The sequence below is a fragment of the Galeopterus variegatus genome, unplaced genomic scaffold, assembly GCF_000696425.1.
Source record: "Galeopterus variegatus unplaced genomic scaffold, G_variegatus-3.0.2 Scaffold62, whole genome shotgun sequence".
Lineage (NCBI taxonomy): Eukaryota > Metazoa > Chordata > Mammalia > Dermoptera > Cynocephalidae > Galeopterus > Galeopterus variegatus.
In genome coordinates, this window is record NW_007726173.1 from 424,535 (window position 1) to 436,361 (window position 11,827).

An 11,827-nucleotide genomic window follows, 5' to 3' on the forward strand; every position below is an offset into this window, starting at 1 on the left:
TGATGGTGGGGCTGCCACTGAGGAGCCGGTCCCCTTCCCTTGGACACCATCTCTGGTTTCCCAGCCCATGGGCCACCCCTGCTGGTACCTGCTGGGAGGAATTCTTCATGAGTCGCTCACATTTCTGTACTGACTGTCGTCTGTTCCAGACCATCTTTTCTAGGGCGTTGGCGTAGCACGTTGCCTTAGATGATACACTGTGTCTCCCTCAGAGCAAAATGGTGTATAGGTTCCGTTTTCCTGGGCACAAGTTCCTCTCCTGTAGTGCACTCCAGTGCATGTGCAGGTGTCATCCGGGCTGGTCACATCACCCTGGGGGCACTGGGACTCAGGGACCAGTGCCACAATGCTGAGACTCTGGGTGCTGCTATAGCCATGAGTAAAAATCTGTCCTCTGTCTCAGACCCGGGCATCTCATGTCTCTTGCCAGCATCCATGAAACTGTGGCAGGGTAACCTGTGAGCTTGCAATTGGGGTAAAATCTCAGACCTTTCCTAGTTCTTGACAGCACCTTTCCCAAGCTAAAAGGCCACACTTAGGGGTTATAGTTAGTTTAGGTTTTACCCCAAGGGTGAAGTGCCTCCGTTCACCCACTCCTACATCCATCTGTCTGTCCCATCTCATATATGTCCTGAGCGCCCATCCGTGTCCAGAGATGGACCAGACACGTCCTGCTGTCAAGGAGTTCAGTGCAGCAGGAGACACAGGACGGGCATGGTGTGGGCAAGAGAGAGGGGCTTGGGCCATGTCTTGAGCCAGCACCCTGCAACCTCACTTCTGGCCCACCTCTGTTACAGCTGTGGGGACCTAACTACTCACTTGCCAGCTTTGCCTGCAGCTTGGAGTGGCCACATGGCACAGTTATGGCCGGTGACATGTGTGCAGAAATCTGCTGGGGGTGGGGGGTGACCTCTGAAAGAGCTCATGCTTTCCTGACAGAAGGGGACAGACACAGGGCTGTTGTGCATGGTGTTCTGTCGGGCAGTGCAAAAGTCCCAGCCGAGGGGTCCAGCAATCCAGCCCATGCCCTGCTTGCTGTGCTGTGCATCTGAGGATTATATCCACTCAGAGAAGGCACTTTAAAAACATTCATCTGCCAGAAGACGAGCCCTTTTTTCTGACTTGGATGAAGGTCCAAGGGGTGCATTCCTCCCCATATGTCAAGCTGGAGGGGGCACCTGATCAATCGTACATGGGTAGAAGAGGTCCTACCTGGCACTGTCCCTCCCCTTTATTTTTGCCTTGAAGGCAAATGTGATATCTGGAGCAAAGCAGCCTTCTTGTGATCATGAAGTAGCAAGCAAGGGAACAGGCCGACATGCTCGAGATAGTGGTGAGGAAACATGCAAAGGGCTGATGGCCCTGAGAGCTTGTTAAACAGCCGACCCCATGCCACCAGCTCCCACCTCCAGACTTCTTGTTACATGAGAAAAGCAAACACCCTCAGGTTCGTGTCTCTCTTACTAGCTGCCAAACACACCTTAACGGATGCAAGACATACCTGTGACTGCAGAACAGGGTGCATGATGCCAAGTACCCTGAGACAAGCGCAGGAAAGCAAACGTGACATCTTGGAGGAAAGAGAGCTCAGCCCTGTGTTGCTGGAGGAGTTGGTGTCCGAGATGAGCCTTGGAGGAAGGCTGGAATGTTGATTGACACAGGGGAGGGAAAAAGACTCAGGACAGAGGCAGTGTCCTGGCCAGCTGTAAAATACCCAAAAACAAAAGCAGAGGCAGCGAGGCAGCTCTCACGGAGAGAAGTGGGAGCAGACTCTGGAGGGCGACTGGGAGGTGGAACAAGGAGCCGGCCAGTGACTCTGGGCATTTGACAGCGTGGACGCTGGAGGCTCACACAGGTGCCAGCGTGTCCGCTTCCCGGTGCTCTGGGAGTCCCTCATATGTCTCTATCCCCCTAAGCTCTCTTCCCTGCTGGGAATGGCTTCGTCCACTCTCTCCTGCGCCGGGGGCTGTCCACGACAGCGCCCAGCGATCTTTGCCTCTTGGTGTTCGTGCTCTTCTACGGCCGCCTCCCAGCAGGACACAGCCGGCCTGTGTGACCAGTGGGCCACTGTGGGATGAAAGCTTCTGACTTCTGAGCCCAGGCCAGGGGCTTGGGAGAGAGCAGACCACCCCAGGCAGTTTGCTGGAGGGACCACCCCCAAGGTGCAGGCAGGACAGAGGAATGGGGGCACTAGGGGGTAGTAACAGAGCAGCTGCCTGGTAAGCCACAGTCGTGGAGGGACGCAGCCGCTGCAAGAAGGGGCGTCCCTAAAACAGGGAGGGGGAGGGAGGACTGTCCAACCTCCCCTCCTCCGACCTGACTTCTGGTCAGTGCCTCTCTTTTGCTAAACCCAACCAGCTGACAAAGGAGCTCTTGGGTGCAGCCTCCCAGGGCCTAAAGCAAATCAGAACAGTACAGAGAATGGGTGTGGGCGTGGGGCAAATGGGATAACCAGGCCACAAGAGAACGTGAAGTCCCCATGCAGAGCTGAAAGACTCAGTATTGCTCATGTGCTCCTTCTCAAGTTGATCTGCAGGGCCACACAGTCCCACTCACTGTCCTGCTGGCTTTTCTGTAGAAACTGATAAGCTGATTCTAAAATTTCTATGGAAATGCAAAGGACTTGAATATCTAAACTAATCTGACAAGAGAACAGAGTTGGAGGACTTGACTTTAGACTTAAACACAAAACCACACTGGTAAAGACAATGTGGTACCAGCATACAGATAGATGGTTAAAGCGACAGAGTAGGGAGCCCAGAAATAGATCTGCACTTGTACGGTCACTTGTTTTTTTTTTTTTTGTCCTTTTTACGTGACCGGTAAGGGGATCGCAACCCTTGGCTTTGTGTTGCCCGCACCGCGCTCAGCCAGTGAGCGCACCGGCCATTCCTATATAGGATCCGAACCCACTGCAGGAGTGCTGCTGCGCTCCCAGCGCCGCACTCTCCCGAATGAGCCACGGGGTCAGCCCGTCGCTTGGTTTTTGACAAAAGCATGGGAGCAATCTAATGGGGAAGGCAAGTTTTTCCAACAAATGTTGCTGGAACAACTGGATGTCCATATTGAAAAAGCAAAACCAGGCCAGCTGGTTTAGCTCCCTTGCTTAGATCATGGTGCTGAAAACGCCAAGGTCAAGAGTTGAGATCCTTATACAGGCCAGTTGTAAAAAAAAGAAAAAACAAAACAAATAAAAACTTTTCTTTTCTTTTTTTTTGCGGCTGGCTAGCACAGCAATCCGAACCCTTGACCAAAACAAATAAAAACTTGATTCCTAACTAACTCTGTGCAAAAAAAAAAAAAAAAAAAAAGATATTCTGTGAGAAATCAAGACCCAAGGGCCGGCCTGGTGGCGCACTCAGCGGAGTGCGGCGCTTGGGAGCGCGGTGGCGCTCCCGCAGAGGGTTCGGATCCCATATAGAGACTGGTCCGCTCGCTGGTTGACCGCGGTGCGGGCGCGACACCGAGGGTTGCGATCCTGTTGCCGGTCGCGAAAAAAGACAAAAAGGAAAAAAAAAAAAAAAAGAAATCAAGACCCAAAAGTAAAAGCTAAAACTTTAAAGTTTCTAGAAGAAAACACAGGAGAAAATCTCCATGACTCAAGAGTAGGAAATGGTTTCTTAGATACGACACAGACAATAATAACCGTAAGTGAAAAATTTGAAAATTAAAACTGCTGACCATCAAAAGACATTAAAAAAAAAAAAAGGCAGTATGGGTCCATTTATATTAGGTACCTAGAGTAGTCAGAGTCATGGAAACAGACAACAGAATACAATGGCAGTTGTCAGGAGCTGGAGGGATGGAGAGTTATTGTTTAATAGGTATAGTTTCAGTTTTACAAGATAAAAAAGAGTTAGATGGTACTGATGGTTGCACAACATTGGGAATGCATTTTTTTTTCTGGTGGCTGGCCGGTGTGGGGATCTGAACCCTTGACCTTGGTGGAATAACACCATGCTGTAACCAACCAAGCTAACCAGCCAGCTGGGAATGCGTTCAATACCAGTGAATGTACACTCAAAAGTGGTTAAGATGGTACATTTTATGTGTGTTTTACTACAATAAAAAAATAGGAAAAAAAAATAGGCAAGCTACAGACTGGGAGAAAATAGTCACAAAACATGCATCTGACAAAGGACTGGTATCCAGGGTATATAAAGGACTCTTACAACTCAATAAAAAAGACAACCTAATAAAAAAGATTTGGGGGCCGGCCCAGTGGCGCACTGGATAGTGCGCCGCTTGGGAAGTGCGGTGGCGCTCCCACCCGAGGGTTCGGATCCCACATACAGACCGGTTCCCGCTCACTGGCTGAGCGAGGCGCGGGAGCAACGCCAAGGGCTGCAATCCCGTTGCCGGTCCCCGGTCCGGTACGGGGGCAACACTGAGGGTTGCGATCCGTTGCCGGACACGGAAAAAGACAAAAAAAAAAAAAAAAAGATAAAAAAGATTTGAAAGAAACATCTCACAAAGACAGACATACAAATGGCCAATAAGACATGAAAAGATGTTCAGAATCTGAGTCATGAGGGAAATGCAGATCAAAACCACAGAGAGACACTGCACATTCACCAGGACGGCTCAGATGTAAAAGACCGCACCAGCAGATGTGAGGTTGTGGAGCAGCTGGAATGCTCTCACGTCAATGGAGGGAGTGTAAGTAAGCTGGTCAACCACTTAGGAAGGTCTGGAAGTTTCTCATCAAACTAAACACATACTTACCCTATGACCTAGGAATTCCATTCCTAGCTATTTACCCAAGAGAAAAGAAAATACGTGTTCCCAAAAAGACTTGTATAATACACTTCAGATAAGCTTCATTCATATTAGCCAAGATGGAAGTGGGCCAGCTTCCCATCATCAGGAGAGGAGACAAACGCAAAAATGCGAGCCGTGTGGGGCCGGCCCGTGGCTCACTCGGGAGAGTGCGGTGCTGATAACACCAAGGCCCCGGGTTCGGATCCCATATAGGGATGGCCGGTTCGCTCACTGGCTGAGCGTGGTGCTGACAACACCATGTCAAGGGTTAAGATCCCCTTACCGGTCATCTTTAAGAAAAAAAAAAAAATGCGAGCCGTGGGCCAGCCTGGTGGCGCACTGGAGAGTGCTCCGCTTGGGAGTGCGGCGGCGCTCCCGCCGAGGGTTCGGATCCCATGTGGAGACCGGTTCCCGCTCACTGGCTGAGCGCGGTGCGGGCGTGACACCGAGGGTTGCGATCCCGTTACCGGTCAGTAAAAAAGACAAAAAAAAGGAAAAAAAAAAAATGCAAGCCGAGTGGAAGATGCCAGACACAGAGGGTGGATACCGTGTGATTCCAATTATATAAGGCGCTAGGACAGGCACAACTAGTCCATGGTTAAAAAAACAAAACCCACAAAACATTAGAGCGTGGTGCTGATAACACCAAGGTCCAGGGTTCGATCCCTGTACCGTCCGGCCGCCAAAACAAAACCCAAAACAAAACAGAAATAAAAAAAACGAACCAACCAACCAACCAAACAAACAAAAGCCTCCCAAAAAAAACCAGAACAGTGGGGAGGGGGGTTGGCTGGGAAGGGGCTGGGGCAGCACTGTCCAGTGATGGAAACCTTCCTGTCTTGACAGGTGTTCAGCTGGGCAGATGACATATTTCTCAGAACTCCTCACGGCATTGTACGTGTGTCAGAACCCCCGCAATGCACAATACAACGTGCACCAGGCAGAGTGAGCCTGCACGTGAACTCTGGGCTTTGGTTACTGTGTCAGTGCTGGCCTGTCACTGGTAGCAGACACACCGCACTAGTGCAGGTGACAGGGAGAGAGGAACCTGGGGCAGGCAAGTGCGTGGGAACCCTTCGTACTTTTCACTCAATTTTTCTGTTAACCTAAAAACTGCTCTAAAAATAAACTCTATTAAGAAACAACCACCACCACTGCGTAGTCCTTGAAACAAAGGTAAATTTAGTGTCAAACAAAAAAAATCCTCTTTGAATGGTACTCTTAAGATTTATGCATTTGGGGCCGGCCCGGTGGCGCACTGGAGAGTGCGCCACTTGGGGGTGCGGCGGTGCTCCTGCCGAGGGTTCGGATCCCATGTGGAGACCGGTTCCCGCTCACTGGCTGAGCGCGGAGCAGGCGCAACACTGAGGGTTGCGATCCCGTTGCCGGTCCCCGGTACGGGCGTGACACTGAGGGTTGCGATCCCGTTACCGGTCAGTAAAATAGACAAAAAGGAAAAAAAAAATTAAAAAAAAAAAAAAGATTTATGCATTTTACCAGATATAAATGTTCCCTAAAACAAATATGGAATCTGCTAACGCAGTGAATGCTGAAGCACTTAGGGTTGAGGTATAATCGATGTTTGCAATTTACTTTGAAATGCATTAAAAAAATAGGGCCAGCCCATGGCTCACTTGGGAGCACGTGGTGCTGACAACACCAAGTCAAGGGTTAAGATCCCCTTACGGTCATCTTTTTTTTTTAAAAAAGGATGACGGATAGAGAGAGGGCTGGAGAGGAGAGACATGGTTTAGAATGTCATGGTGGGTATGAGGCCATTCACTGTACAATTTTTCTCAACCCTTTGGTAAATGTGAATATTTTCATAATAAAATGTTGGGGGAAAATCCCCAATGTGGAATCTCAGTTTTCCATGACATGTCCCAACCCCCAGATCCCCTAAACCCATTGTTTACCTCTATCATAGTGATATCAAACCACATTGAAATTATTTGGGTAGGACAGATGTCTCCCAGCATCTGGCATGACCCTTTTCAGATAACTACGAAAAACAGGGCAAGTTCAGCACTTTTGCTAAGACATCTCGTGACCTCTTGAGGGGATGTGAAGTAGAACAGATATCCTCCTGGTCATTTGCACCTGGCTCAAATCCAGAGACACACTTGGGACTCAGTAGGTGTGTGATGCATGTACAGATGCACATGGCCACATGATGTCTGCATGGCAGGGACACTGTCCTCCTGTCTGCATTTAACCACAAGCCCTGGGCAGCAGCCTTCCTAAGTGAGCCTCATAGAGTCATGAAGGCTGGGGGCCTGGGCACCAGGGCCATGCGAGGAGACCAGTCACCACAACCCGAGGCTCCCATGCATGGGAGAAAGTGTTGCTGAGCAGTCATGTGGCCTGCTGACCCCAGGGTCCATTCTCTCTGGTGACTCTGGACGCTCCTGTGGGAAGTGGGACCCAGGCCTCGATTCCCCTGCATTCTGAGGAAAGGGCGTTGAGGGATAGAGAGACGGAGAGAGGGGTGGGCTTCCTGCTAGAGTTACCCCACTCTGGGACACAAAGTGCTGCTGCTTTCCCCTTTGTTCTGAAGTAAGCGGCCCCTGGAGCTTTGTGCCCAGCAAGCAGCTCCAGGAGAAACACCCTGGAAATCAGATAAATTCCATTTTTAGAATCGAAGCTTGAGACCAGAGAAGGTATGACCAGCAGCTGAGAGCAAGGCAGGACCGAGCCCAGATTAGCCCTGGGTCCGGATGCCAGACCGCCCTTCCCTGGTGACTCGTCCCCAAGCCTCGCACAGACTGCGGTGGCCAGGCTCCGGGAGGGAGGGACAAACAGGCTGTGGGGAGGGCATCAGGCTACACAGAGCTGCCAGCCCTGCATCCTCGGCCTGAGCTTCCCCCACTCACCCAGGGCCGCCCAGACAGGGCACCCCTCCCAGCCTGAGGATGGGTACCAGGCACTGACTGCTTCCCAGCTGGGCCACTGCCATGGACAGGCTTCAGGCTGCCTCTCTTCCTCTCGACCTACTCTCCGTCTTTCCTCCCCTCCCCACTTCCTTCTCTCCCCGCTCCCCTCTCTCTCCCTCCCTTCTTCAGGCTTTCATGGACTGCGGCTGCCCACTGGACTGCAGACCCCCCAGGATCAAAGGCAAATCCCAGCTTCTTGTCTCTTCCAAAGTGCTGCCCCCAAAACAGACATTCACAAACATTTACGGTGAAAGATGAACGTGTAAAAAAGTACTAACTGCCTATTCTATTGTCCCTGAGCCAAATGAGACTGTGTGGTTCCTTCCGTTAGGGACACTGAGCTTTTCCTCCTGCGGACCCTCCACCTGCTGATCCTTCCCACTTGCCATGGGATTGTCCCTCCTCCCCGGTCTCCTGGATCCCTGAGGGGCATGAGCTTCCCCCCCTGCACCTTCTCCAGGCCTCCTGTCTCAGCTCACCAGCCCAGGACACCTTGTTCTCAATAAATATTGGGAATGCACTGAATATGAAACTCGGTGCTCCTGGCTTATCTGTGATGCCCCAAGTGCCTGACAAATTGCAGGAGGTCAGGTGTTCCTTGGGTCAATGGTTGCATGTGGACGTTTCACTCTTCCTTGACCAGGGATTTCAGCCACGACTTCACCTGGGCCCTGTAGGCAGCCCCCAAATCTGTATCTCCAGCCCCAGCCTCTTTAGATTTCCAGGCTGCCTGCTGATCTCTCCAAGTTTAGGAGCAGGGGAGGGAAAGGGTCAGAGACAGGAAGGAGACATACACAGGAGAAATAGATGAAGGCAGAGGAAAGGCTTCTACACTTGGGAAAGGAAGAGGATGGAGAGACAGAGATGGGCAGAGAGGAGGAGGAGGTAGCCCAGACACACAGACCGCCCTTGCCAGACAGGACGAGCACTTTCAAGGGAGCATGGTGGGAGCCGGCTTCTGCTCTGACATCTGTTGCAGGAATCTCTAGTCCTGCCATATGGACTGGGAGGGGACCCCATGCCCCCCAGGACCCCGCCTAACCCTCCAGCAGTCTGTAGACCCCAGGACCTGCATAAACAAGGGTTTCAGGTTCCACCAGGACAACCCCCAGTGGCACTTGTTTCCCAGGGGCTCCGTTCCTCTAGGCTCATGGGGAAGGATAGATCATTGATCTGTGCCCCTGAGCAGCCCTGCTGAGCCTTCCCCACTGCAAAGGCAAAGGTCCCACCAGACATTAACTCCTCGGCTCTGCTAGTGCCTGCCCTGGAAGTATGGAGGGGCTCTGTTTTGATTCCTAAAGCTGAATAAGGATTCCTCACTTGGAGGCAGTAAGCAAAACATGGAACTTGCAGGGCCTCAGCTGCAGCATCTGTAACATGGGGATCAGGGTGCCCCTCTCTGAGTTGCTGTGAGGATGAGAGGATTGAAAGGGACTTACTGCTTTGTGTTGCTTCGCCCCCCATGGATTTGTCACCACACTTCCCCTGGGTGACGGAGACACAAAGGACTACTCAAAGCCCATCTCTTCTGAGCTGTGAGAGGCCCCAAAGTGTTTTACTTCCCTTGGGAATGCTCCAGCGAGAGGCATCCCTTCCTCGGGAAATTAACCCTGAATTGGGGTTTTCTTCCTGCATTTATTTTCCAGACCAGGAAGTTAAAGGAAGAGAACATAGGTGGGGTTATAGTTTAAGAATATAGGCTGGTACGGGCCGGCCCGTGGCTCACTCGGGAGAGTGCGGTGCTGATAACACCAAGGCCCCGGGTTCGGATCCCATATAGGGATGGCCGGTTTGCTCCCTGGCTGAGCGTAGTGCTGACAACACCAAGTCAAGGGTTAAGATCCCCTTACCGGTCATCTTTAAAAAAAAAAAAAAAAAAAGAATATAGGCTGGTAACTTTCAGTGAAACAAGCCAGATGACATTCCATTAGACAATTAAGCGATCTTACAGCAATTTCTCAGTATCTTTACAAAACAATCAGTAACTAGTCTGTCCTTGAGCCAGCAACCTTGCTGTGCCACAAATCTTTATCTTACACCAGAGACTTTATAGCCTGAGGAAAATTTCTAGTCCTCCGCAAGGTCAATATTTGAAACTGCAAGGCTTTGGAAACCCAGGCCCTGCGAAGTACATATGCTTTATAGTATATTCCACAGGGACTGAGGACATTCAGGGTGGCTCAACAAGGGTTGGTGTTTGCTAGTCTCAGAGCGAGACCCTAGGATGACCTGGAAACTCCTGTGGTCCAGCCCTGCTAGGCAGGCATGCCAAGGGCACCTGCCGGAGCTGCCACATATTCAGGGCAGTAGAGCAGGGTGTCCATGTCTTTTGATCCTGGGCAGCACCTCAGGGATCCAGCCCCAGCTGCTAAGGGCTCCAAGGGCTGGCAAGAACGCTTGAGGATCATGGCAGAAGGTTTCAGTCAGGGACTTAGGGGACCTCACATGTCTGACCCATCAAAGGGGATCAGCTCTGTGCAAAGGAAACTTGGAGAAAGATTGGCCTGACTTCCCTTGCTGTCATGTTCCCTTCAGCTGCATCTCCTCCAGCTCTGTGTCAGGTGCTGGGGATGAGGGGGACAGAGGCCCCTCCTGTTTCCATGCTCACTAGCTGATGGGGAGGCAGCCGTGTAAACTGACCACACAATGCGCATTGGGGAAGGGTCAGGTGGGAGCTCAGAGGAGGTGCTGGCCCAGGCTGGCACTGTCAGGGAAGGCTTCTCTGGAGGAAGGGACTCTTGGAGTACTTGGGGACAAGGGGGAGGGAGCACATTCTAGTTAGGGTGGTCACTACTTATAGAGGCGTGGCAGTGCGAGAGAGCAGGGTGAACTCAGGGAAAGGTAAGGGTGTTCAGGGGTCAGGAGAACAGGGAAGTTGGCAGCACCAGGTCCTATGGGCATTGCAGACCAAGCTAAGGTGTTTGAACTTGACCCTGAGTGATGCATGGCAGAATTGGTGAATGTGCTGCACGATTGCCCTTTTCTCTTTCCCTTAGCACTCCAGGCTCATTCCTGCCTGAGGACACGTGCCTGGGTGTTCTCCCACTGGCTTTGCACACTGGATCCCTCCTATCATTTGGTTCTCAGCTCACTTGCCTGCCTCAGAGTTCACCCCGACCACCTAGTCCCTGCCTGTTGCATGATCTTACTTCAGTTCTCTGCAAGAGAAGGTATTTCCTTGTTTGTGTGTTATGGCTTGTCTCTCCTCACTAGAATGTAAACTCCTAGAGAGCAGGGATCTTAACCATCCTGTTCACCAAAGTGTCCTTGGCTCTTATAGTGAGAATCACCAGAGCTGTGTTTGTCGAGGGAAAAAGAACAAGATAAGCCTGGACAGAGTGGTGGCAGGAGGATGGATTAAAGACATACTAAGGAGGCAGAATCTTGGCCACCCATCAGAAGTGGGGCAAAAGGGAGCGGGCAGAGGTATCCCAGGTTTCCTGCTAGGGCGGTGGGTGAGCAGAGGGGACAGTTACCCAGCCGCTGCTCAGTCTGTTATTCTTTTTCCTGGAGCACCTGGTCACGAGCTGGTGGATGCTTTGCGGGTGCCCCTGGTTTACAGCTGCTGCGCCCAGCCTTACAGGATTGTTGAGGAGCTGGTGGCATCCAAGCTGTGGTTTGGCTGGAATCACTAATGGCAATGTGGAGGGCGTTTGCTTGACCTTGACTCACTGCCTCTTCCTTGGGCCAACCCTAACTGCTGTGTCACACATAGGAGCCTCCTCCCCCCCACATTTGCATTTATAAATGAGATCAAAGTCACTGGACCTCCCTGTGAAAACCGAGGAGCACTTGCTTCCCTGGTGACTGCAGGCATAATTGCAGGGTTCAGAGGGCTGCGGGAGCTGGTTGACATCTGATGTTATGACAAGTTCCCAAGGCGGGGGAGGGGCTGGCCCAGGAACCCTTTCAGGTTAACAAGGCCCCGGATACCTGCATGTGGGACTTGTGCAGGCACCTGGGGTTTTTCCCAAGCTGGTGACAGGCAGATGAAAGCCGAGCCTCCCGCCCCGAATCCGCGCGCCCTCCAGGCCGCTGCTGAGTCAGGCCCGCAGAACCGGCTGCGCGGGTGAGACGCGCGCTCGGCCCCGGAGCACCGCCCTTCAGGCCGGGCTGGAGGTCGAGGCCCTGCT